General features: G+C 47.5%; 1 long non-coding RNA gene across 1 annotated transcript in view; it reads right to left on the minus strand.

The window, feature by feature from the left end:
* Positions 1-231: 231 nt before the first annotated feature.
* Positions 232-27,522, minus strand: part of LOC134966416 (uncharacterized) — a 55,619-nt gene continuing 28,328 nt past the window's right edge. Inside the window, exons 2-3 of the long non-coding RNA XR_010188645.1 lie at positions 2,353-2,749; positions 232-1,490 (exon numbers count right to left, since the gene is read on the minus strand). This is a non-coding gene — a long non-coding RNA (uncharacterized LOC134966416). The remainder of the gene's footprint in view (positions 1,491-2,352; positions 2,750-27,522) is intronic.

Genomic DNA, 27,522 nt, shown 5'->3' on the forward strand with positions numbered 1-27,522 from the left:
ATGCAGCACATGTGCATCATTACATTTATGAAAAAAAAAAAAAAAAGCTATATAAAGCGACAAATGTTGTGCATTCTGATACTACGGCATTGAGTGGCACCGCAGCCAGGGGCACAATGCACACATGCAGCTTGGGGTAGGAAGATGGGTCCCCGGTTCCATCAACCTGCACCAAGTTGCATGTATGCATTGTGCCCCTGGCTGCGTTGCCACTCAAAGCCATAGTATCAGAATGCACCACATCTGCTGCAATATATAAGTGCATGAATACACTTGTGAACCAAAAAAAAATTGTGTAGATATATATCAAAACATAAGTATTTTTATAAATATGCGGCCAACATGGCAGAACTTTTTCAAACACTAGAACTTTATATTAATGTTTCTTCAAATTTTAATTTAGTATATAAATATGGCGCAGTGTGATATACAGTGTTTTTTTGAGTGGCAGCGTTTCAGGGGCACAATGCACACATGCAGGTAGGCCCGGCTTCAGGCTCCCCGGCACCATCAACCTGACCCAAGCTGCATGTGTGCATTGTCCACCTGAAAGCGACTAAAACACCGAATATCATAGTGCACCAGATCTATCGCAGTATATACCAGGGCAGCAGGAATTTTATATATACTAACAGATGTGGTGCATTCTGATACTACGGTGTTGAGTGTCACCGGTGCCAGGGGTGCAATGCACGCATGCAGCTAGGGGCAGGAAGATGGATCCCCGGTAGCATCAATCTGTCCCTAGCAGCATGTGTGCATTGTCCGCCTGAAAGCGTTGACACTCACCGTAGTATCAGAATGCACCACATCTGTTGGTATGTATAACAAGGGCAGCAGTAAATGAGAATTACCCTACATTTGAAAGAGACTTGTCTCCTCCGCCTCCTCTTGTCCCCCCTGTGACATCAAGGAGGTCAAAATTGCAGAGGGGATGGTGGATGTGTGGTTGACTTGGAAAGGGTAGCTGGTTTGAGGAGATTGGATCGTGGGGGAAGGGTGGGTGGATGGAGGTGGGGGTTGACGATAACAGGAAGGGTGGCTGGTTTGATGAGGAGGATGGAAAGTGGAGGAGGGGTAGGTGGATGGGGGATGCGGAGGAGGATGGGTACTGAAGGAAGAGTAGGTGAGTGGTGAACTGAAGGTCAAATGGAGATGAGTAGCAGGTGCTTGAGGTTCTGGCCCATGAACGTTCCACTCTGGTGTCAGCTGTCCTGTAAGTGTTTTGTACAAAACCTGTGACACCAGGTGCTGGCACTCTACTTGGTGCTGCTCGGAAACTTTACGCATGGTTCTGCTAACATATGACGCAAAGTCATCATATTCATCAGGTTTCCAGAGCAGCTGTGAACAGGCCAGTAGCGGGCCTTCCACAAATTTAGTTTTCCGTGGCTTCCTCCTGGAACCCTGTAACTCTGTAACTGTGGAGATTTCTGTTCCTCTGATGATGTTTTGTTGAGGTTAGGGGTACGGCTGAGGTCTTCAGGTGTCTGTATGGTAAAAAAAATCCATATTTAGTAAATATTTAAAAAAAATAATAATTCTTTTAAAGTTCCCTACAAGTGTGGAAGAATGGAAAGCTATTGCAGAGGACTTTGACAGGCGCTGGAATTTCCCAAACTGTGGTGGTGCGATAGACAGGAAACGTGCGCATCACCAAACTCACCAACAGCAGGTCGGACTACTTCAATTATAAAGGCTACTTTAGCATTGTTCTCATGGCGGTGGTCAATGCAAACTATGAATTTATTTTCCTGGATGTTGGGAAAAATGGTCGTTGCTCAGATGGTGGATCCTTGAAAAATACGCGCTTCTATGATAGGCTCACCACCAACTCCATTCATCTGCTGCCTGTGAAGCAAACAAAGAATGGCCTGGGATTTGTGTTCGTGGCAGATGAGGCCTTCGCACTGCACGAACACATAACGAAGCCCTACCAGCAAAGAGTCCTGAACCACGATAGGCGCATTTTCAACCACCGCCTTTCTAGGGCCCGTCGGGTTGTTGAGAATGCATTTGGCATTCTCAGCAACCGGTTAAGGATCTTCCACAAACCCATGAACATGAGGCTGGACAAAACTGACTGTGTAGTAACAGCATGCTGTATACTGCACAACATGCTCTTACGCAAGGCCACGAGGTAAATGCCTTTGCTCCCAGCAGCACCGGAAGACCCCAACCAGTCAGTGGTGACAGTGCCGATTTCCTCGGTGGGACCACCAGCAGTAACTTTACTCGGCACTGCAAGGGCAAAAGAGGTCCGGGAAAAATATAATTCATTTTTCAATGGGAAAGGAGATGTGGCATGGCAGGAGGAATATATTAGGTAATAACAATTAAAAAGCAACTTACCCCTTCGGCCTCCACCACATCGAGACTTCCCTCCTCGGACTCTGCCATCACCACCAGGGACTCCTTAGCTGACTGTTTCTCCAGGAGGAAGTTTAGTTCTTTGTACTACCACAGCTGTGGCACATACACCTTGTCTGCACCGGCCCCTGACCTCTTGGACTCCTCCACCTTGTGGTTCTCTTTTACAAAGACTGTCCGTATATTGGCAATTTTCTTCCAGACCCAGGCCACCGAGGCAGCAAAGTAGGTGGGCTTCAAGTACTCCACCAGGCGGTTATAAGCAGCCTCCCTCTTCTGTTTGTTGCTGTAGTCTGGTGAGGACATCAGCCACAGACACTCCTCCTCACGGTACAGGCTGATAAAAGCCCAAAAGGAAATCACGGCTCTCATAGGACATCTGCAGAATGCAAATAAAGGAAAATGAATAAACATGAAAAAAGTTCCATTATTCTGGTTACATAACGTTTGTTTTCTAGTATTATTGTGGTTAAATAACTTAAATAAAGTTTATTTTCTAGTATTATTCTGGTTAAATAAAGTTTGTTTTCTAGTTACTGCTGTGAGTTATCTGAAATATGTTGTGATAATACATTGGTGTGCAGGGTGCAGCAGCATAATGGTGGGCTGTGGCTTGCATTGGGACAGCATAATGACGTTTAGGGTGCGGCCAGTGGCTTGCAGTGGTGCAACGTTTTGGGCAGTGGGACAGTAAATGGTGGGTGCAGCAGCATAGCTTGCAGTGGCGCAGTATGATGGCATTTAGGGCGCGGCCAGGGGCTTGCAGTGGTGCAGCATTTTGGGCAGTGGGACAGTAAATGGTGGGTGCAGCAGCATAATGGTGGCTTGCAGTGGCGCAGTATAATGGCGTTTAGGGCGCGGCCAGCAGCTTACAGTGGGGCAGCATTTTGGGCAGTGGGCCAGTATAATTATGGGTAGAGCAGCATAATGGTGGGCAGTGGTGGTAAAACATTATAATAGTCATTGGTGGCCAGTGGTGTAGCCTGTCTACCTTGTGCGCTGTTTGGGAGCTCAGCAGCGTGCTTCCAGCCTCCTCTCCAGTTATGTGCGCAGTGGGGGAAAGAGGAGTGTCCAGGAAGTCGGCTCCTGTCCTCACATATCGCACATCGCAGTGTGATAAATGGAAAGTGGTAAAAAACAGCATTCGATCGCACCGCGATTCGATAAATATTAAGTGCAGCACATATGCTGTCGAAATCGAAGGATTGTATCCCATATCGCACAAGTGTATGGACTACATTAGTCTGATTTCCTCCACTGTCGCTCAGCAGTACGTGAGCATTTTTTGAAGATATCTGGGGCATTTGGTGTGCCAGGGTTGAGGTGTTAATTTGTGAGGGTGAGTGGTCGGTGCAGTGAGTCAAGAGCAGAAATAAGGGAGGCATTGTATAGGGAAGTGGCTTGTTCATGAGAGGGAGACAGAATAGGAGAGAGAAGTGAGTCTAACAGGGAGGACAGGGATGAGTTGTTAGTAACCTCAATCGATGGCAGAGAACCATTGTCTCTCTGCCATTGATGGCAAAACCATCGATCATCGTTAGTTAGCCGTTGATGTTTGGCCACTATCGGTTAATGGCCAACCCTGTATATACAAAAATTCGAATGAGCTAATTGGATAGCCCGAAAAAAAATATTGGCAAAACATTGGGCTGTTTCTTCGTGGGTAACTTTATACCGCTCATTGTATCTTAACATACATTTGAAACCACCATTCTTCACTTACTTTTGTTTGTATAAAGCAGTGGTACTTAAGTTTTTTGGAGTTGGTATTCTCCATGTCCCTGTGTGATGCCAATATACTGGTCCCTAAAAACAAATTGTGGGACTTCAACTACCGTTCTGACCAAGTGCCGTTTTTTAGAACCAGGCCAGCCATGCAACCACACGGGGCATAATAAGGTGCAAGGGGCATTACAGTGTGGGGCATAATATGCTGCTAGTGGCATTACTGTTTGGGGCATAATATGGTTAAGGTAGTATTTTCCTGCAAGACCATGCCCATTTAAGCAAGATCACACTTCTTTTTCTGGGGTGGGGGACATTTTTTTTTTAGTTCGCACTGGGAGCCAAATTGGCTAGAAACAGCCCTGTTCTGACCCATGAGTTGTACACTCTGGCCTAAAAACATAAGGACTTGTAGTGTAGCTGCTGCTACTAGAGTGACCGGCATGTACCCACTGAAAGAGCATTGCGTATGTGTCGCTACACAGCAATTTCCAGTTTTAATCCAAGCTCCCCATGATAGGCAGTGCCCAATCCCATTTTAGAGCCTGATTCAGCATTAGTTGTAGTTTTGCTAAAGTTTGCAAAACTACAACTCCTTCCACTAGCATGCGGGGGCCACCCAGCACAGGGCAAGTCCGCCTCGCATACCGGGTCCTCCCCCCCCCCTGCTAAAATGTGAGCACTTCGCTAAACAGCAAAGCGATTGCATGTTTAGGGTACCCCCTGGCTCCGCAGCCCAAGTAGTCACCGGGCCGCCATGTTTTGGGTGGCAGCGGCCCATCCCACAACCGGTCCAGACACGCCTCTGTTGTCCGGACTGCAACGTCACTGCCCCCCCCGCGGGGACTTAGATTGCAATCTAAGTACATATGTGCAGGGGCATGCGCGCATGCACAGAAGTGCAGAAATCGTCAAATAGTGATTTTTACAAACCAACCTGAATCAGCCCCTTAATTCACCATTGTTCCACCATTGCAGAGCAGCTGTAGCAGCAAATAATCAGTGTAAAACTATAATTTGATAGCTTTTAAAGCCTGTTAGCATGTCATACATGGCTTCACTGTGACTGGCAGTGACTTAGGGGAGGAGGTGCATAGCGCTGTGGTCGGAGAGGAAGTGACGATCGGGCGCGCACACACATACGGGAGGAGGCCGAGTGCCGGGAAGCGGGCTGAGTACAGCGGAGCGGGCAGCGGGAGGATCGCTGCTGCCGCCGCTGCTGGGTGTGTGTGAGGCCGCTGCTGGTTGTGTGCTGACGCTGCTGGCGCTGCTGTGTGTGTGGGAGTGAGGGAAAGTGTGTGAGTGTGAGGGCCCTACCACTGCCCTACCATTACTGCTAGTGCAACTAGTTGAGTGTGAGTGAGTGTGTGAGTGAGCAAGTAAGTGTGTGAGGTCACGTTCAGTGTGTGAAAAAGTGTGTGAAAGAATGAAGTGAGAGGGCGGCTGCTGCTGCTGGGTGAGTGAGTGAGCGCTGCTGGGGGTGAGAAAGAGTGAGAGTGTTGTTGCCGGGTGTGAGTGAGAGTGTGTTGCTAGGGGAGTGTGTGAAAAAGTGTGTGAAAGAAGGAAGTGAGAGGGCGGCTGCTGCTGCTGGGTGAGTGAGTGAGTGGGCACTGCTGGGGGTGAGAAAGAGTGTGAGTGTTGTTGCAGGGTGTGAGTGAGAGTGTGTTGCTAGGGGAGAGAAAGGGTGTGAGGGCTGCTGCTGGGTGAGTGTGTGCTGCTGCAGCCACAGCCTGCGTGAGTGAGGACTGTGAACTGTGGACGAAGCAGGTGCTTGAAGCCGGCTGGATGAAGCAGGTGCCGGAAGCCAGGTGCACGGCAGCAAGTGAAGGAGGTGCGGAGAGCTGGAGTAACTGCGAGGAGTATCGGTGACGCAGGAGAGAGCCCACTCAGATAAGTATTGATTATCTACTTTATTGTGTATGTGATTGAATTGACTGTTTCTGCTGTGTTGTGGATATTGATTCTCTTCACAGCTAGGTCATAGTCAATATCGTATTGCATAGTTTTGTATTGTTTTGCATTGTTCTTCAGAAGGTAATAGGGAGTTGAGTTTTCAAAAAATGGGAGAGGCCGTGATTGAGAATCTCACTCAGTGTGTGTCGTGCAAGATGTATGCTCTCCTGGAGCAGCCGACCCAGTGCAAATACATATGCACGAGATGTATGCAAATGATTGCCCTGGAAGCCCAGGAAACTGATCTATAGCAGACCATTACGCGACTGAGAGATTTTCATAATCTCAAGCAAAGTTTTGATAGAACGGTGTAGGAGTTGCAGGGAGGGGGTCACCGATAGACAAGGGTAATCAGGTAGCCAGCTGGGTCACTGCTAGAAGGAAGAATAAGAGGGGGAGGCACGACATCTCTGATCTATCAAACCCGAACAACTTTGCCCGATTGGACGAAGATTCATTGGATGATAGCAAGGAAATGACGGAGCCGGAGGAGACTGTTCCCTCTAGCAACCGGAGGAGTGGTTCCTCTGGCTCAGATGGGATGAAAGTTAGCGAGGCACCCAGGCAGATGGCGGTGGTAGGGGACTCTATCATCAGGAAGGCAGATAGGGAAATGTACTACCAGGATCGTGATCGCCATATGGTCTGTTGACTCCCGGGTGCTCGGATACAGCACATCGCGGACCTGGTAGATAGATTGTTGGAAGGGGCTAGGAAAAACCCGGCAGTCTTGGTGCACATTGGCACCAACGACAAAGTTAGCGGTAGGTGGGATGTCCTTAAGAGAGATTATAGGGACTTCATCCAGAAACTAAAAGAAAGGACATCTAAGGTAATATTCTCTGAAATATTACCAGTGCCACGCACTAGCCCAGGGAGGCAGAGGGAGATCAGGGAGGTAAATGTGTGGCTTAGAGACTGGTGTAGGAAGGAGGGGTTTGTGTTCCTGGAACACTGGGCGGACTTCTCAGTCAGGTGCCATCTTTTTTGTTGTGATGAATTGCACCGGAATGAGGAGGGGGCTGTGGTGCTGGGGAGAAGGATGGTTAGTAGGTTGGAGGAACTTTTAAACAAAGAGCCTGGGGAGAGGGTTTAGTTAGAAACTATGGATCATGCAGCGAGAATAGTAAGGATGGTGGTAGTGAGCTAAATGGGGGTGGAGAAAGGGGAAGGGAAAGAGCAGCCGGCAGGGGCAAGGGTACTTGCATGGGTTCTAAAAAGGGTAGTAACACAGGTATTGCCAAAACATTAACTAACAACTTTTATGTGTCATCATTACAGCATCTAGAAAAGGATGTACGTAGCATGAGGGAAAATACTTATGTCAGGGCGGAGAATTTAGGCCGAAACTCTGGGTTGATCAAAGAGGAGAGTAAGGTGGGCAGTATTAAGTATGGTGGGGTTGGAAAGGGAGCGAGAAAGTTAGTTAGTAAGAGTAACTCTAGGGAGGCTGTAGTAAACCATGATAGGATACCTTTAAAAAAATCAAGCAGATAAGGGAACCACTAAACTAAAATGTATGCTTGTAAACGCAAGAAGTCTAGCAAGTAAAATGGGAGATTTGGAATTGTTAGCATCAAAGGCTGAGTATGATATTATAGGTATTGCAAACATGGAGGGGTATTCTCTTTTCAGGAGAGACAGGGCAAGCAAAAGAGGAGGAGGTGTATGTCTTTATGTTAAACCATCTCTTAAACCATATTTAAAGGAGGTTATTTATGAGGGGACGGGAGATAATGTGGAGTTACTATAGGTTGAAATCTCAACTGGGGGTATTGATGCAAAAAAACTAGTTATAGGCACATGCTACAAACAGCCAGATATTAGCATACATGAGGTAGAACAACTCTTGCAGCAAATCGAAAGGGCGGCGGGAATGGGGGACATCCTAGTGATTGGGGATTTTAACTATCCTGATATTAATTGGAGTAACGATTAATGTGTTAAAGCTAGGGGCAACAGGTTCTTAAATATGTTAAAGGATCACTACTTGGCTCAATTAGTCGAGGACCCAACTAGGGGTAAAACTACTCTGGATCTAGTAATTACTAATAATGTGGACATCATATCAAATACTAAAGTTGGGGAGACTTTGGGTAACAGTGATCACTATATGATCACATTCGACATCAGTTTTAGGAAACATAGCTATAAGGGGTCAACAAAAACATTTAACTTTAGGAAGGTTAACTTCAGCATGCTGAGATGTGCACTAAACAACATTGGGGTAGATGGGAGTTCTATTTAAGATGGGATGTTGCCCATAGCAACCAGTCAGATTCCAGGTATTATCTTCTAGAAGGTGCTAGATAAATGAGAAGTAAAATCTGATTGGTTACTATGGGCAACATCCCATCTCAAATAGAACTCCCATCTTAGTAAATTTACCCCATTGAGTGGGAAGTTTTGTTTCATGGTAAGAACACTTCGGAAATGTGGGATGCTTTAAAAGGGCTGCTAGATAGCAATATTCACAAATTTATTCCCATGGGCAGTAAGCGCAGGAGTACTAAACTCAAACCGATGTGGCTTAACAAGAAGGTCAAGGAAGAAAACGATAAAAAGAAGCGTGCTTTCAAAGCATTTAAATCTAATGGAAAGGAGGATTCATTCCAGTACTACAAGGCATGCAATAAAAGAGGCAAAAAAGCAATGAGCAGCTAAAATTGAAAACGAAAAGCAAATTGCTATAGAGAGTAAAACCAATCCTATTTTTTATTAAAATACATAAACAGTAAAAGATTAAAACATAGGTCCAATAAAAGATGAATTTGGAGTATTGATAAATGATGATGACTCAAAACCGGAAATACTGAATACATTTTTTTTCATCAGTATTCACCAGAGAAGAACTGACGGTGGGAGTAGTGCATAGCAATAGCGACAGCATGGATTCGTGGTTAGATACTTGTTTAAGTGAAGAAGTAGTCAGGGAGAGATTATGCAAAATAAAGATTAATAAATCACCTGGCCCAGACGGCCTTCATCCGAGGGTTCTTATGGAGCTTAGGTCACAACTAGCAAGACCCCTATACTTGATTTTCGATAGTTCAATTAGATCTGGTATGGTACTGAAGGATTAGTGTATAGCAGAGGTAGTTCCATTATTTAAAAAGGGATCCAAAAATCTTCCGGATAACTACAGACCGGTTAGTTTGACATCTATAGTGGGGAAAATATTGGAAGGAATTCTAAGGGATAGCATACAGGAGTATCTGCAGACTACTAAGATTATTAGCAAGAACCAGCATGGGTTGTGAGGGACAGATCATGTCAAACTAACTTAGTTAACTTCTACAAGGAAGTGAGCGATAATCTTGACCAAGGAAAAGCAGTGGATGTGGTCTACTTAGATTTTGCAAAAGCCTTCGATACACTGCCTCACAGGAGACTAATCATCAAATTAAATGAGTTTGGCCTAGTAAAAACTGTTTGTACATGGATGAGTAACTGGCTGGACAACAGGGTACAGCAAGTAGTGGTCAACGGGAAGTCTTCAAGCTGGACACCAGTAGTCAGTGGAAAACCACAAGGGTCCGTACTCGGGCCACTACTGTTCAACATATTTCAAATGACCTAGAAAAAGGCCTGAAGCACAGTTTCAATATTTGCAGATGATACTAAACTGTGTAGGGTAATTAATTCAGAATTAGATGTGGAGTCTCTGCAGAATGATTTATCTAAACTTGAAATCTGGGCATCTAAATGGAGAATGAGGTTCAATACAGAAAAATGCAAGGTTATGCATTTCGGGACTAAAAACAAACTTGCATCCTACATACTAACAGGGCTGTTTCTAGCCAATTTGGCTCCCAGTGCGAGATTTAAAAATGCGCCACCCCATGACATAAAAAAATCCCCCCCCCCCCACACACCTAGATGAAAAAAAAAAAACTTGCGCGCGCACCCGACAAGGGGGCATGGCCTCATCTAAATGGGTGTGGCCTCATTTAAATGGGCATGGCCTCGTCTGAAAAGACTACCTCACAATCCAGTTTTTGACCCTGCTCCAACAGATCACGACCACCACAGGAAAAAAAAATTCTACCATATAAAGCCCCACACAGTAATGCCCCCTGCACCATATTATGCCACACACCGCAATGCCCTTGATACATTAAATCCCCACACTATGGCAGGCAAGAGTCCCCATTTCACACATTACGGCAGGTGTCCCCATTTTACACATTGGAGGGAGAGAGAGAGGATACTTACAGAGTCGATTACCGCTCTTCGGCTTGCCTCACCAGTCGCTCCTCGCGCCGGCCTTTCCCTCTTCCTAACTTGGATCCCCCTCTGTACTCCGCTCGGGGAGGGGGGGAGTTTCGCGGAGTGATGGGGTTGCGTCGTGACGTAACGACGCAACCGCATCATTCCGTGAAACTCCGCCCCCTGAGCGGGTTACTCGGGGAGAAATAGGAGGGGGAAGCAGGGAGCCACAGTTAGTGCCGCGGCGGGCGCCCAGTGTGGTTGCACTGCTCGCCTGCCCCAAGAAACGGCCCTGCATACTAAACGGGGAAAGTCTAGGGGTAACAGTTTTGGAAAAGATTTGGGGGTACTCATTGATAATAGGCTTAATAACCGTATACAATGTCAAAGCGCAGTAAAGAAGGCAAGTAAGGTGCTAGCGTGCATAAAACGGGGAATTGAGACAAGGGACGAGGATGTAATCCTGCCGCTGTACAAATCATTGGCACGTCCGCACCTGGAATATTGTGTTCAGTTTTGGGCACCACTGTATAAAAAAAGATATCGGTGAACTCGAATTGGTTCAAAGGCAAGCTACTAAATTGATTAAAGGGCTAAAGGGACTGGATTACGACGAAAGGCTTACTAGGTTGAATATGTATACACTGGAAAAGAGGCGTCTAAGAGGAGACATTATTAATGTCTTCAAATATGTAAAGGGGCACTACAAAGAGTTATTAGAGGAATTATTTATTAAAAGAACTCTGTTTAGGACACGTGGGCACTAGTTGAGGCTGGAGGGAAAAAAAGTTCGGTACGCAACGGAGGAAAGGGTTCTTTACTGTTAGGGCAATAAGGATTTGGAATTCCTTGCCAGGGAAAGTGGTAATGGTGGACTATGTAAATGCATTTAAAAAAGGATTGGACGAATTTCTGATTGAAAAGGATATCCAAGGTTACAACATTTCAAATATTGACATGTTAATCCGGGTGTAACATGATTTATAGTTAACTAGTCATAAAACATTCTTCAGCAGGTACAGTAAAATCAACTCAACTTAATACAGAATACAGGTTGAACTCGATGGGCATTTTGCCTCTTTTCAACCTCAGTTACTATGTTACTATGTTACTATGTTCTGCTCTGATGTCTATAATTATGAACACATTTTCTAGGTACTGTGACAAAACCTTATTGTTCCTTCCATTTGTGCTGACCCCATTTGTACACTTTTACCCTGCAGCCATGTCAGAGACCTTCTGGTGGTGGACGGTTCTCTGTAAAACTGGCACAAAGAAATATGGTTTTTGCCCTGTGTGACCTTGTGTTTCCCTTGCTGAAGAACTCAATCCTGAGTGAATGATGCTTCCCAGGCACATGTCACCTTTATGTGATCAGTCACTGAGTAACAGCTGGATAAGAATCACACTCCTAGTCCCTCTCTCTTGCTCACAGCTACTCCTTACCAACAACCCAATTATGAAAAGCTGTGACTATGATCACCAGTGGGACCACGCTCTCTCAGTGAAAAGGGCGAGTGGTTGCAACTCTCATTCTCTAGATAAATTACAATTATCAGCAAACCAAGTTACTGAACATTCAGAAAATACAAAAAAAAATAGTGCGGTAATTAAAGGGATTGCTGTTACTTTCTTAAAGCTGACAGCTGGCATTTAGAGGCGGCACAACGAGGGTGAGGGCAGAAGTTGGCTGCTCCGCAGTGACAGGATCCGGGTGCTGCACTGTGACATTATCCTGCAGGGTTCTGGTATGAATGGTTGACCATGTTAAGGTCGACAGTCATTAGGTTGACCACTATTGATTGACACTGACATGGTTGATATAGACAAATAGTCGACACATGAAAATGGTCGACACATGAAAAGGTCAACATGGCTTTTTGAACAGTTTTTTTTGTGTGTGTCATTTTTTGCGTAACATGACCAGGAACCCCAATTAGTGTACCGGGTCCCCTTGCATGGCGAGTGAATGTGGGCAAGGTGCCTTGCTCCGCTACCGTTGCGCTCGGCACAGGTTACTATTCCCAATCATAGTCCACGTGGACGGTAAAGTATGAAAAAGTTCAAAATATATTTTTTTTTTAAAAGCCATGTTGACCTTTTCATGTGTCAACCATTTGTCCATGTTGACCATTTGTCCATGTTGACCATGTCAATGTCGACCAATCGTGGTCAACCTAGTGACTGTCGCCCTAAGTAGGTTCGACCTGCCAAACGGATACCATCCTTCAGCGCTAATCTCCTGTCATTGAGAAGGAGCTGGCAGTGCAGACACTAGACTACGGGGGTAGCCCAGCATCATGAGGATGCTGGGCATGCCTTGAGAGTGATGTAACCAGCGGGACCTCTGGCTAGACCATGCCCCCATAGGGGCGCAAAATGGGGCATCCGCGAGGTCACCAACCCCCATGTTGCTATTGCCGCCATCCAGACTGAAACAATCCTAGAGTTTCAGGAGCCAATTCAGTAGTCCATTTTGATGGATGGATCTTGCATTTTTTTTAGCACTGAGAATGCTCCGTAGCGAGTGTATACATCTATGGATGTATACATCTAGTTGTACCAATCTCAACTTGTGGCTAAAGGGCCGTATTCACGGCCAGATTTGGGGAGAGATGTGTGCTGAGCGAACCGCTCAGCACACATCTCTCCCCCCGCTTAGCACAGCGCGATGTGTGCTGAGCGTGCGGGGGGAGACGGGGGCCGCTCATTTCACCCAGCGGGTGAAATGAGCAATGTGCTAGATTGAGCCTGCATGCAGGCAAATCTAGCACCAGCGATAGCGATGCGCGGGGCTGTGCATTGCTATCGCTGTGGGGGATACTCACGGACAGATCATGCTTAAATGTCTAAGCAATCTAGTCAGATTGCTTAGATTTTAAGCAGCGATTGCTCTGTGAGTACCCCCCTTTTGTGGTGTAACTGGTCATGTAGATGGAATTGCAGGCTATGCTGAGTTGTGCATGTGTTTTCAGGTGGATGTCTTGCACCATGGGCCTAATTCTGAGCTGATCGCAGCATCAAGTTTGTTAGCAATTGGGCAAAACCATGGCCCTCATTCCGAGTTGTTCGCTCGTTGCCGAGTTTCGCTATATTGCGATTAGTCGCTTACTGCGCATGCGCAAGGTTCGCAGAGCGCATGCGCTTAGTTATTTTACACAAATGTTACGTATTTTACTCACAGCATAACGAGGATTGTTCATCGTTCTGGTGATCGGAGTGTGATTGACAGGAAGTGGGTGTTTCTGGGCGGAAACTAGCCGTTTTATGGGTGTGTGCGAAAAAACGCTACCGTTTCTGTGAAAAACGCGGGAGTGGCTGGAGAAACGGGGGAGTGTCTAGGCGAACGCTGGGTGTGTTTGTGACGTCAAACCTGGAACGAAACTGACTGAACTGATCGCAGTGTAGGAGTAAGTCTGGAGCTACTCAGAAACTGCAAAGAAATTTCTATTCGCAATTATGCAAATCTTTCGTTCGCAATTCTGCAAAGCTAAGATTCACTCCCAGTAGGCGGCGGCTTAGCGTGTGCAATGCTGCTAAAAGCAGCTAGCGAGCGAACAACTCGGAATGAGGGCCCATGTGCACTGCAGGGGGGACAGATATAACATGTGCAGTGAGATTTGGGTGGGGTGCATTCAAACTGAAATCTAAATTGCAATGCAAAAATAAAGCAGCCAGTATTTACCCTGCACAGAAACAAAATAACCCACCCAAATCTAACTCTCTCTGCACATGTTATATCTGCCCCCCCTGCAGTGCACATGGTTTTGCCCAATTGCTAACAAACTTGCTGCTGCGATCAACTTGGAATTACCCCCCATGTCTGGGGATGTTGCAAGTGCACGCTAATCACCATGATGGCTATGAAACCAATCATACTGTTAGGGGCTGTGCAGTAGTATAGATGCATACAGAGCCGGATTAACAGGGGGGTTCCGGGGGTAAGTACCCCGGGCCCCCCTATCAGAAAAGGGCCCCCCTCCACTCGCCGGAGATCAGATCTCTAATCCGATCTGATCAGCGGCACTGCACTACGGGGCATTGCGCTCCCCTGCCCACTGCAGAGATTACTGAGCGAGTGAGCGATGGCTCAGCGCCGCGCACGCAGGGGCCGACCCGCCGATCCATCCTCACTGATGATTCTTTTGGGGGACGGAATGGTACGAGACAATGTAGAGCGCAGGCAGCTGTGTCAGGAACGCGCAGCTGCCTGCTCATCACACTGACAAAGAGGATAGCTGACTGTAGGGGGAGCTGCAGCGTCAGCCCCTCCTAGGCAGTTCCAGTGTGAGACCTGCTGACCCGGGGTTGTGTCTTCCGGAGCCGCTCTGCCATGTGGAGACAGGTGTGTGTCTCGCGGTGGAAGGGGAATGGGGGAGAGTGGGAGGCGATCTTTAATAAATGGTGACAGCTTTATTTTGTATGTGTGCTATGTGGTTACTGTGTATGTGGTACTATGTATGCATGTGTGCAATGCACATGGTGAGAATATCTGTATTTGCTGTGCTATGTATATGTGTGTGTGGTGTGCTATGTATTTGTGTGCAATGTATGTGTGGTGTGCTGTGTGTGCAATGTGTATGTGTGTGTGGTGTACTATGTACATGTATAGTGTGCTATGTATATGTATATGTGTATGTGCAATGTGTAGGAGTGTGGTGTGCTATGTTTGTTTGGGGTATACTGTGTGTGCAATATGTGTGTGTGGTGTGCTATGTATGTGTGTGCAATGTTTATGTCTGTGGTGCTGTGTGTACAATGTGTATATATGTGGTGTACAACGTATGTGTCTGGGCAGCTAGAAATTCAGTAAGCATGGTGTGCCATGTATGCGTGTACAATGTGTGTGTGTGTGTGTGTGTGTGTGTGTGTAATGTGCATATGTGTGCAACATGGAAACCCCCCCAGTAAAGCCTGCGTTTGCCCCTGCAGCTGCCCAATAAGCGTAAGTCAAGCTGCAGCCTCAGGATGGAAGTTCCCTGGCAGCGTGGGGATTAGTGCTGGCGGGGTGCACTGCAGAGAAGGAGAGGCACATTCACACTCTCCTCTTATGTTTGTAAGTCAGGATTTATTTATTTTTAAGTTATGCTTTAAATTTTAAGTCAGGCTCTGAATTTTATCTATCTATCTATCTATCTATCACTTCTAAAGGACAGGGTCTCGCAGGACCTGTGAATGTCGTTACCTGTGCTTCAGAAGTTCTATTATTGTTGGATGGCACCTGGTCAATTAACTTATGGTAAGGGAGTGCCTGTCAACTTTCCAGTGTGTGTGTGTGTGTGTATATATATATATATATATATGTGTAATGGATCAGGTCAGGATCCTGGCAGTGCTCGGAACCCCAACCACTGGAAACCTGAACGAGTAATCTATGGTGGTGGGGGGAGGCGTTAGGGTCAGGCTGAGGAGGGGTGGCTAGGTTTAGGCTTCGGGGAGGTTAGGTTTAGTTTAGGCACCCCCGGGGAGAGTTATGGTTAGGCTGCGGGTGGGGGTGTGTGTTTAGGTTTAGGCTGCGTGAAGGGAAGGTTAGGTTTAGGCACACCTGGGGATGGTTATGGTTAGGCTGCAGAGGTGGGGGAGGGTTAGCTTTAGACTGCGGGAAGGAAGGGTTAGCGGGGCATTGGGGAAAGGTAAATATACTTACCTTGTCCCTATCAGGATTTTCATCATTGGGATACCGCCGGCATATCAGACCAACCCATATGTACGTATATATGTGTATATATGTGTAATATATTTATATATGTGTGTGTGTATATGAATATATGAAATAGGTAATTAACCCATACTACCCGATACTCCCCTTAGTTCAAATGATACAGCGTGTGTATATATATATGTATGTATTAGAATTTTACATTTACACCTTAGGGCCCCCCTGTCTTAAGTACCCCGGACCCCCTGATGCCTTAATCCAGCTCTGGATGCATACAACTTGACATATAGGCAAATTTCTGCATTTAATTCTGTGCACACAATACGAATGTAATTGCAGCAACTTGTGTGCAACTCTAAATTGGCCTCTCCGTCTTGTAATATGAAAGGTGTGGTTAGAATATGACAACTGATTGGATAGCCAAGACCCCTATCCAATCACATGGGCAGCACGGTGGCACAATATTCAACTTAGCTGCCTAATAGCATTGGTGACGGCCGGGCGACTGTAGCCCAGGCCAGAGGCGTCGGAACTGGTTGGGCAAGGGGGCAACTCGCCCCCCCAAAATAGGAGAGGCGCAGCTGCCAATATACAGGAGGAGCGATGTATGGTCTTTCAGCTGACCGCACATCGCTCCTCATTGCAGGGACTGAGCACCAGCGGCAGGATGTGTGCAGACGCTCCTCCTCCTCCCAGACTCAGTTCAACGGGCTGCCCGCCGCCCTCTCACCCCCTCCCCATACCAAGGCTGGCTCACGGCACAGAGAAGTGCCGCGATTCGTGGGTGTTAAAGGGGGAGTGGCCTAATGCCGAGAAGTGCCTGCCAGTGACGTGCGGTGAGGTCATTGGCTGGGGAGGCACTGATATATATATATATATATATATATATATATATATAGTGGTCGAAGTGGAAATTTTGAAGTGGGGGTATGCAAAAGTCAAGGATGCAATTATGCAGAAAAGGGGGCCAGTGTCCAGTGTAGTAGAACCCTTATACTATCTAGTACTGGTGCCCCTTTCACTTTATAGCACACGGTACGAGCTGAAATTCACATTATAGCACACGGTAAGAGACGAAATTCACATTGTAGCACACGGTACGAGCCAACAGTCACATTGTAGCACACTGAATGAGCCGAAATTCACATTGTAGCACACTGAATGAGCCGAAATTCACATTATAGCACACTGAATGAGCCGACATTCACATTGTAGCACACTGAATGAGCCGAAATTCACATTGTAGCACACTGAATGAGCTGAAATTGTGACAGCAGGAACAGTCAGCGTGACGACAGGGAGATAGAGAGTGACGACAGGGAGAGAGTGTAACGACAGTGAAGACAGGGTCAGTGACAAGAGAGAGAGTGACGACAGGGAGAGAGAGTGATGACAGGGAGAGAGAGTGACGACATTGACTACAGGGAGAGAGAGTGATGACAGGGAGAGACAGTGACGACAGGGAGAGAGAGTGACGACAGTGACAGCAGGGAGAGAGAGTGACAGTAGGGACAGGGACAGTAATGATAGGGAGAGAGGTGACAGCAGGGTAACATTACCTCATTTGCTGCTGGCAGCGGTGAGCGGTGGGCTGCTGGAGGCGGCGGGTGGCTGGCGACAGCGGGCGGCTGGTGGCTGGCGGCGGTGAGCGGCGTGCGGCTGGCGGTGGTGAGCAGCTGTGAGCTAATACAGCGCTCTACACAACCGCCGGCCGCTGCGCAGGGACGGGGAGCAATGGATGTGTTATATTGAACCCACCACACCGCTGTAATTGTGGTGGGATTAACAGTGAAGATTGGCCGTGTACTGACCAATCCTCCTGTGCACTGCTTCTATCTAAGGTGCGCTGGGGAACCCACCACCACTGCCACCTGAACTGTTGATGCTGTGGCTGGGGGTGGGAAGGGATGTGTCCCGCTGGGTGAGCCACCCTCTTCATATGTGAGGGGCGCTGGGGAACCCGCCGCCACTGAAGTCTGAGCTGCGGCTGGGAAGGGATGTGTCCCGCTGGGTAAGCGGCGGTGGAAGCCGCGGGCGGACTCACCCTTCCTGCAGTGGTCAGGGGCAGTGGCAATGAATAAAGCGCACACTCTCCTCCGGATTATGCACCCCCCTGTAATCTGGCTCTGCTGCCGGGTCCCACTGCCACTCCCGCCCGCCGCGACACATGGTTGATTGGACAGTGGACCCAGGACTGGATCCACTGTCCAATCACAGCTGCCTCCCTGTCAACGCGGCACTTATAGAAGTGCCGCTTTCAGCATATTTTTTAATGGGCTGTTACAGCCCAAGTGCTTGGCCTCGCCCCCCGCATTTTCCCGTTCCCATTGTCAACAGGAGGCACTGCTATCAGTGCCTCCAAAACCAATTTAAAGTTTTAAAATTAATTACATAATATAAAGATGATACTTATAGCACAAAATATGTGCCGTAAGTATCTTCTTTGTATTATTTCAATCATTAATGACAGGGGAGGCACTGCCTCCCCTGCCTCCCCTGACTGCACGTCCCTGGTGCCTGCCTTCCCTTCATTACAGACCTGCTGTGGCTGGGACTGGGTTGAGTCAGGAAAAAACCAAAACAAAGAAGTGTTGGAAAGTAACACTTCCAACACTTCTTTGTTTTGGTTTTTTCTTGATTGTTTAATTTGACTCTTGGGAGCACCACTGAAAGCAACAATTATTGGTATTAGGATTAATTATCCACATACCCCTAGTTGCTATATCTGGAAGCAATTCAGGGATAATTCAGTTTTTCAGAGGCTACTATCTATCAGATTGAGGACTTGTGCGGTTCCCAATACTTTTCTTTCTAAAACTGGGTTGAGTCAGGTAAGAGACTCTCCCGCCCGCTCCCACTGACCCACTCTCTCTCTCTCCCTCTCCAATGGCTAATGCAGGAATTATAAGGGGTGGGGGATCGTTATATGTACGTCATATAAAAAAAAAAATACATATGTGTATATAATATATATATATATATATATATATATATATACATACAGTGCTCAAAATGGGCTGGCACTTCGAGCACTGACTGAAGAAGATCCCCGCCTCCGCATGTCACAGACCTCTCTCAAACTGGCAGCCAATCAGGAGCAGCCGCACCTGATTGGCTGCCGGTCCGTGGCAGATTTGAAATAGTAGTGGCGGGCATAGGAACCGCACCAAAGGTCGCTGACCACAGCCGTCTCCTCTGTTGCACCGCAGCCACCATCTGCCTCCTCCACTGCATCACCGCCGCCCTCTGCCTCCTCCACTGCATCACCGCCGCCCTCTGCCTCCTCCGCTGCATCACCCCTGCCCTCAGTCTCCTCTGCACCTATGCCAACTCACACAACCTCCTCCTCCGCATCATCTTGAACGCCCACAGCCTCCTCATCCACCTCACTGCAGACCACAGCCTCCTCCTCATCGCCACTGCTCAATAGGTAATTTTTACTCTGCTGCCTTTCTCTCTCCCTTTGTCCCTGCTGTCACTCTCCCAAACCCTCTCTCCCTATCCCACTGTCACTCTCCCTATCCCTCTGTTACTCTCCCTGTCCCTATGTTACTCTCCCTCTGTCACTCTCCCTGACCCTCTGTCACTCTCCCTGTCCATCTCCCGGGTGGTATGTAGGTTGCCGGCTGTTGGGATCCCGCACACAGTATACCAATGCCGGAATCCCGACACCCGTCAAACCGACGCCTTTTCTCCCTCGTGGGGGTCCACGACCCCCCTGGAGGGAGAATAGATAGCGTAGCGCGCCACCGTGCCCGCAAGGGGCTCATTTGCATTCTCCCAGCTGTCGGTATGCCGGCGGTCGGGATTCTGGCTCCAGTATGCTGGCCGTCGGGAGCCCGGCCGCCAGCATACCATACTACACCCCCCTCTCCCTGTACCTACATCCCTGCTGTCACTTTCCCTGAATTGTGTCTCATTCCGTGTGACATAATGTGAATTTCGGCTCATACTGTGTGCTATAATGTGAATTTCGGCTCATACCGTGTGCTATAATGTTAATTTTGGCTCATACTGTGTGTTATAATGTGAATTTCGGCTCATACCGTGTGCTGTAATGTGAATTTCGGCTCATGCTGTGTGTTATAATGTGAATTTCGCCTCATACCGTGTGCTGTAATGTGAATTTCGGCTCATACTGTGTGTTATAATGTGAATTTCGGCTCATACCATGTGCTATAATGTGAATTTCGGCTCATACTGTGTGCTGTAATATGAATTTCTGCTCATACTGTGTGGTATAATGTGAATTTCGGCTCATACTGTGTGCTATAATATGAATTTCGGGTCATACTGTGTGCTATAATTTGAATTTCGGCTCATACTGTGTGGTATAATGTGAATTTCGGCTCATACCATGTGCTATAATGTGAATTTTGGCTCATACTGTGTGCTATAATGTGAATTTCGGCTCATACTGTGTGGTATAATGTGAATTTCGGCTCATACTGTGTGGTATAATGTGAATTTTGGCACATACAGGCCCTCATTCCGAGTTGTTCGCTCGCAAGCTGCTTTTAGCAGCTTTGCACACGCTAAGCCGCCGCCTACTGGGAGTGAATCTTAGCTTATCAAAATTGCGAACGAAAGATTAGCAAAATTGCGAATAGACACTTCTTAGCAGTTTCTGAGTAGCTCCACACTTACTCGGCAACTGCGATCAGTTCAGTGCTTGTAGTTCCTGGTTTGACGTCACAAACACACCCAGCGTTCGCCCAGACACTCCTCCGTTTCTCCAGCCACTCCCGCGTTTTTCCCAGAAACGGTAGCGTTTTTTCGCACACACCCATAAAATGTCCAGTTTCCGCCCAGAAACACCCACTTCCTGTCAATCACATTACGATCGCCAGAACGAAGAAAAAACCTCGTAATGCCGTGAGTAAAATACCTAACTGCATAGCAAATTTACTTGGCGCCTGGTGCTGGTGCAAAAAATACGGGGGACAAAAAGAGTAGGGGTCCCCCATATTTTTTACACCAGCATCAGGCTCCACTAACTGGACAGATAATGCCACAGCCGGGGGTCACTTTTATACAGTGCCCTGCGGCCATGGCATTAAATATCCAACTAGTCAACCCTGGCCGGGGTTCCCTGGGGGAGTGGGGACCACTTCAATCAAGGGCCCCCCCCCCCCCAGCCACCCAAGGGCCAGGGGTGAAGCCCGAGGCTGTCCCCCCCATCCAAAGGCTGCGGATGGGGGGCTGATAGCCTTGAGAAAATTTAAAGAATATTGTTTTTTCCAGTAGTACTACAAGTCCCAGCAAGCCTCCCCCGCAAGCTGGTACTTGGAGAACCACAAGTACCAGCATGCGGGAGAAAAATGGGCCCGCTGGTACCTGCAGTTCTAATGGAAAAAAAAATACCCAAATAAAAACAGGAGACACACACCGTGACAGTAAAACTTTATTTCACACATGTCGACACACACATACTTACCTATGTTGACACGAAGCAGTCGGTCCTCTTCTCCAAGTAGAATCCACGGGTACCTGAAAAGATAATTATACTCATCTGATCCAGCGTCCTTATACGTAATGCCACCCCTGTAGTAGTAGCATCCTTATACGTAATGTTCCCCCAGTAGTAGTACCGCCCTTATACATAATGCCCCCCCAGTAGTAGTAGCATCCTTACATGTAATGCCCTCCCAGTAGTAGTAGCACCGTCCTTATACATAATGCCCCCGAGTAGTAAGAGTCCTTATACATAATGCCCCCCAGTAGTAAGAGTCCTTATACATAATGCCCCCCCAGTAGTAGCGTCCTTATATGTAATGCCCCCCCAGTATTAGTAGCCTCCTTATACATAATGCCCCCCCAGTAGTAGTAGCATCGTTATATGTAATGCCCCCCCAGTAGTAGTAGCGTTCTTATACATAATGCCCCCCCAGTAGTAGTAGCATCGTTATATGTAATGCCCCCATGTAGTAGTAGCGTTCTTATACATAATGCCCCCCAGTAGTAGTAGCATTGTTATAGGTAATGCCCCCCCAGTAATAGTAGCGTCCTTATACATAATGCCCCCCCAGCAGTAGTATCGTTATATGTAATGCCCCCTCCCAGCAATAGTAGCGTCCTTATACGTAATGCCCCCCCTATAGTAGTAGCGTCCTTATACGTAATGCCCCTCCTATAGTAGTAGCGTCCTTGCATGTAATGGCCCCCCTAGCAGTGGCGTCCATAAAGCGCGCACACACAGACATACCTCACACACACACACACAATTCACACATATATACAGACACACACACACACACACACCCCACCTTGCACACACACACACACACACACACACACACACACACACACACACACACACACACACACACACACACACACACACTCTCTCACTTCTCTCTCACCCTCCACTTACCAAGTCTGGCTGGCCGTCACTGCAAAGCTGTCTGGTCCCGTGTAGCTCCGCCCTCTATTCCGTGTAGCTCCGCCCCCTCGTGCCACCGTAGCTCCGCCCCCTTTTCAGACCCCGCACTGCACAGCCCGCTGTCACAGGTGATTGGGGGGGGGGGGGGAGGGGGGCTTTTCATGCTGCCGGCACAGTAGGCGGACACTAGCAGGCAGTGTCCGCCTACTTATCGTTCAGTTGGGGGGAAAGTTTCCCCTACACCTGAAAGATTGGTTGGGAAAATCAAACAGGTTTGATTTTCCCAACTAGTTGGACAGACCGTTTCTGTCCGTTTTTCAGCGTGTGGGAGCAAACGGCTGATAATCGTTTGCTCCCACACACTGCCAGATTATCTTTCCAACCAGCCAACTAGTTGGCTGGTTGGAAAGATATCGTCCTGATGTATGGCCAGCTTTATTTACTATGCTCTATTCATTCACGCTGGCTGCACAACAGCAGAAATCTCACATCATATCCAGGGGCAGATTTATTAAGCTCGGTGAAGTGATAAATTGGAAGGTGATAAAGGACCTGCCAGTCAGCTCCTAACTGTCATTTTTCAAACCCAGCCTGTAACATGGTAGTTAGGATCTGATTGGCTGGTCCTTTATCACCTTCCACTTTATCACTTCACCGAGCTTAATAAATCTGCCCCCCAGTTATGTATATCTTTGTTTGTAGCTACATGTTAATCTAGGGTTCACTACGGCTGGCCGGCGGTCGGGCTCCCGGCGACCAGCATCCCGGCGCCAGGAGCCCGACCGCCGGCTTACCGACAGCGTGGCGAGCGCAAATGAGCCCCATGCGGGCTCGCTGCGCTCGCCACGCTACGGGCATGGTGGCGCGCTACGCGCGCCACACTATTTTATTCTCCCTCTATGGGGGTCATGGACCCCCACGAGGGAAAATAAGTGTCGGTATGCCGGCTGTCGGGCTCCCGGCGCCGGTATACTGAGGGCCGGGAGCCCGACCGCCGGCATACAGAAGACCACCCGTTAATCTAATATACAGTTACCCATTAATATTTGTGACCTTATTTCCTTTCCTCTTAAGTCACTGGATTTTTAGTTTATTGCTACAGGTGGGCCACACCTACTATGAATGCAAGCTATGCGGGCGAGACTAATGTCACAGCTTGAGAACCGCATGGCTACAAGATATAATACTTCCTAGTGATGTGCACCGGACATTTTTCGGGTTTTGTGTTTTGGTTTTGGATTCGGTTCCGCGGCTGTGTTTTGGATTCGGACGCGTTTTGGCAAAATCTCACCGAAAATTTTTTGTCGGATTCGGGTGTGTTTTGGATTTGGGTTTTTTTTTTACAAAAAACCCTAAAAAAACAGCTTAAATCATAGAATTTGGGGGTCATTTTGATCCCATAGTTTTATTAACCTCAATAACCATAATTTCCACTCATTTCCAGTCTATTCTGAACACCTCACACCTCACAATATTATTTTTAGTCCTAAAATTTGCACCGAGGTTGCTGGATGGCTAACCTAAGCGACACAAGTGGCCGACACAAACACCTGGCCCATCTAGGAGTGGCACTGCAGTGTCAGACAGGATGGCACTTCAAAAAAATAGTCCCCAAAGAGCACATGATGCAAAGAAAAAAAGAGGTGCACCAAGGTCGCTGGATGGCTAAGCTAAGCGACCCAAGTGGCCGACACAAACACCTGGCCCATCTAGGAGTGGCACTGCAATGTCAGACAGGATGGCACTTCAAAAAAATTGTCCCCAAACAGCACATGATGCAAAGAAAAAAAGAGGCGCACCAAGGTCGCTGTGAGACTAAGCTAAGCGACACAAGTGGCCGACACAAACACCTGGCCCATCTAGGAGTGGCACTGCAGTGTCAGGCAGGATGGCACTTCAAAAAAATAGTCCCCAAACAGCACATGATGCAAAGAAAAAAAGAGGCGGATAAAAGAGATGGATAGTATACTTAATGAATGACGACACAGAGGTAGGTACAGCAGTGGCCTTCCGTACTGCTATATATAGTATACTGGTAGTCACTGTGTCAGCAAACTGCAAAAGTAAAATGCACCACAGGTATAGAATGTAGATGGATAGTATACTTAATGAATGACGACACAGAGGTAGGTACAGCAGTGGCCTTCCGTACTGCTATATATAGTATACTGGTGGTCACTGTGTCAGCAAACTGCAAAACTAAAATGCACCACAGGTATAGAATGTAGATGGATAGTATACTTAATGAATGACGACACAGAGGTAGGTACAGCAGTGGCCTTCCGTACTGCTATATATAGTATACTGGTGGTCACTGTGTCAGCAAACTGCAAAACTAAAATGCACCACAGGTATAGAATGTAGATGGATAGTATACTTAATGAATGATGACACAGAGGTAGGTACAGCAGTGGCCTTCCGTACTGCTATAGTATACTGGTGGTCACTGTGTCAGCAAACTGCAAAACTAAAATGCACCACAGGTATAGAATGTAGATGGATAGTATACTTAATGAATGACGACACAGAGGTAGGTACAGCAGTGGCCTTCCGTACTGCTATATATAGTATACTGGTGGTCACTGTGTCAGCAAACTGCAAAACTAAAATGCACCACAGGTATAAAATGTAGATGGATAGTATACTTAATGAATGACGACACAGAGGTAGGTACAGCAGTTGCCTTCTGTACTGCTATAGTATACTGGTGGTCACTGTGTCCGCAAACTGCAAAACTAAAATGCACCACAGGTATAGAATGTAGATGGATAGTATACTTAATGAATGACGACACAGAGGTAGGTACAGCAGTGGCCATCCGTACTGCTATATATAGTATACTGGTGGTCACTGTGTCAGCAAACTGCAAAACTAAAATGCACCACAGGTATAGAATGTAGATGGATAGTATACTTAATGAATGACGACACAGAGGTAGGTACAGCAGTGGCCTTCCGTACTGCTATAGTATACTGGTGGTCACTGTGTCAGCAAACTGCAAAACTAAAATGCACCACAGGTAGAGAATGTAGATGGATAGTATACTTAATGAATGACGACACAGAGGTAGGTACAGCAGTGGCCTTCCGTACCGTACTGCTATATATAGTATACTGGTGGTCACTGTGTCAGCAAACTGCAAAACTAAAATGCACCACAGGTATAGAATGTAGATGGATAGTATACTTAATGAATGACGACACAGAGGTAGGTACAGCAGTGGCCTTCCGTACTGCTATAGTATACTGGTGGTCACTGTGTCAGCAAACTGCAAAACTAAAATGCACCACAGGTATAGAATGTAGATGGATAGTATACTTAATGAATGACGACACAGAGGTAGGTACAGCAGTGGCCTTCCGTACCGTACTGCTATATATAGTATACTGGTGGTCACTGTGTCAGCAAACTGCAAAACTAAAATGCACCACAGGTATAGAATATAGATGGATAGTATACTTAATGAATGACGACACAGAGGTAGGTACAGCAGTGGCCTACTGTACCGTAATGCTATATATTATATACTGGTGGTCACTGGTCAGCAAAACTCTGCACTGTACTCCTCCTATATAATATTATACTGGTGGTCCCCAGTCCCCACAATAAAGCAGCACACTGAGCACAGATATGGAGTGTTTTTCAGGCAGACAACGTATACTGGTGGTCACTGTCAGCAAAACTCTGCACTGTACTCCTGCTATATAATACAGCTGCTCCCCAGTCCCCACAATTAAGCAGTGTGAGCACAGATATATGCAGCACACTGTGAGCACAGATATGGAGCGTTTTTTTCAGGCAGAGAACGGATAACTGGTGGTCACTGATCAGCAAAACTCTGCACTGTACTTCTCCTATACTATACAGCTGCTCCCCAGCCCTCCCCACAATTAAGCAATAGTGCACAGCACAATCAAGTTCAACAATAACGGAGTGGACGCCAGCCACGTCCTCTCCCTAACATTTCCAATGCACGAGTGAAAATGGCGGCGACGCGCGGCTGCTTATATAGAATCCGAATCTCGCGAGAATCCAACAGCGGGATGATGATGTTCGGGCACTCTCGGGTTACCCGAGCCATACGGGAGAATCCGAGTATGGCTCGGACCCGTGTAAAAAGGGTGAAGTTCGGGGAGGTTCGGTTTCCGAGAAACCGAACCCGCTCATCACTACTTCATACTAAATAATTATTGTCTGAAACCCTTGTATTTAATGTACACTAAGCAAAAATTGTATATTCATCTATTTATTTATTTAATTTTGAAGCCCTAGGTGCAACACCCATGCTGGGGGCATGGGACTTTGAAACACTCTCCAAGAGAAAAGGGCCCCATTACTCCCCATCCCCTCAGAGCCAAAAGACCCAATGATGGGAAAAGAGATTCTTCAGGACCTCCCTTGCCGGAGCTCAGAGGCAGTGCCGTTTCTTGCGGCGGGCGAGCCGTGCAACCGCACGGGGCGCCCACCGCGGCACTTCCTGAGCACTTTCAAACCCCCTCCCCTCTCCTCCCGAGTGCCCAGCTCGGGGGGCGGGATTTCGCGGAATGACGCGTTTGCGTCGTGATGTCACGACGCAATCGCGTCATTCCGCGAACCCCCGCCCCCCGAGCTGGGCACTCAGGAGGAGGGAGGAGGGGGAGCCAAGACGGACAGCGCTGCACAGACGAGGGAGAGGCGGCTGAAGAGCGGGAAGAACCGCTTCAAATGTAAGTCATCCCCTCTCCCTCTCTCTCTCCCCCCCCCCCCCCCCCCCTGCCCTACTGTGTAAAATGGGGACACTTGTCTGCCGGAATGTGTAAAATAGGGACACTTGTCTGCCGGAATGTGTAAAATGGGGACACCTGTCTGCCGGAATGTGTAAAATGGGGGCACGTGCCTGCCGGAATGTGTAAAATGGGGACACTTGTCTGCCGGAATGTGTAAAATAGGGACACTTGTCTGCCGGAATGTGTAAAATGGGGACACCTGTCTGCCGGAATGTGTAAAATGGGGACACTTGCCTGCCGGAATGTGTAAAATAGGGACACTTGTCTGCCGGAATGTGTAAAATGGGGACACTTGTCTGCCGGAATGTGTAAAATGGGGACACCTGTCTGCCGGAATGTGTAAAATAGGGACACTTGTCTGCCGGAATGTGTAAAATGGGGACACTTGTCTGCCTGAATGTGTAAAATGGGGACACCTGTCTGCCGGAATGTGTAAAATAGGGACACTTGTCTGCCGG

The sequence above is a fragment of the Pseudophryne corroboree genome, chromosome 10 (assembly GCF_028390025.1).
Source record: "Pseudophryne corroboree isolate aPseCor3 chromosome 10, aPseCor3.hap2, whole genome shotgun sequence".
Taxonomy (NCBI): Eukaryota; Metazoa; Chordata; class Amphibia; order Anura; family Myobatrachidae; genus Pseudophryne; species Pseudophryne corroboree.